The sequence below is a fragment of the Amphimedon queenslandica genome, unplaced genomic scaffold (assembly GCF_000090795.2).
Source record: "Amphimedon queenslandica unplaced genomic scaffold, v1.1 AMPQUscaffold_2676_Cont25322, whole genome shotgun sequence".
In the NCBI taxonomy this organism is placed as follows: Eukaryota; Metazoa; Porifera; class Demospongiae; order Haplosclerida; family Niphatidae; genus Amphimedon; species Amphimedon queenslandica.
Window position 1 is genome coordinate 1 of NW_003556989.1, and position 834 is coordinate 834.

General features: G+C 31.2%; 1 long non-coding RNA gene across 1 annotated transcript; it reads left to right on the forward strand.

The window, feature by feature from the left end:
* The first annotated feature begins 34 nt into the window (after positions 1-34).
* Positions 35-386, forward strand: LOC109593153 (uncharacterized). The gene is made up of 2 exons (XR_002190765.1): positions 35-103; positions 150-386. It is a non-coding gene; the product is annotated as an uncharacterized LOC109593153 (long non-coding RNA).
* The last annotated feature ends 448 nt before the right edge of the window (positions 387-834 follow it).

An 834-nucleotide genomic window follows, 5' to 3' on the forward strand; every position in this document is an offset into this window, starting at 1 on the left:
GGTATTTATTTTTAATTAATAATTTATGACGATTTATTATTCAATAATACAGATGCAGTCCCTCCTACTACTTATGCTACCAAAAGGAATGTGAAATCTAAAGGTAAAGGATAACATCTTGACATAGTCTAATTATACTACAATAATAGTCAAGTCTGATTGTTCCCTAAAGCAATGTTCACATCCTGATGAGTCTAATTGGGTCTTTTGTTGCAGCTGCAACCAGTGGTATCACTGTTATTGTTATAAAATTTCATTTCAAAAGGCGAAATCAAAAAACTTTAAATTTACATGTAACAACTGTAAATAATAACTAATTTTAATAATAATCAATAATGTTAGGCGTGTCCGTTTATTGTAGAAGAAGTTAAATATTTTTTATGGTAGCTGAGTGTACCTAAGAAGCCGGCTGTGTGATCCTTTTTGAAGAAGACAGTCAGTACTAAAGTTCTGGTGGTATAAAACTATTCTTCGAATAAAGTTTGCTTCGTTGTGGTTAAGTGACGAAAATTGAGTGAACTCGGCCGATTATCGTGTGAATCCACGAAGTGTGTTTAGCAAGTTATATCTTTACAAAGAAAGAAGGTGATGCTTTGATTTTTACCATGCAAACAGGTATTATAATGATCTATATCTAGTGCAAAAATCACTGGAAAATCATCTTAAGTTTTAAAAATATAACTGTCCGAATTTTGATTAGTCCGATATTTGATTGTTTACTCTAATTTGTATGCATTGAGTGGTCAAACTGCACTATAAGGCAAACCACATAGTCATTATAAAGGAATATATTCACTAGACTAAGTAAAAAAATACACAATACAAGCATCTGTT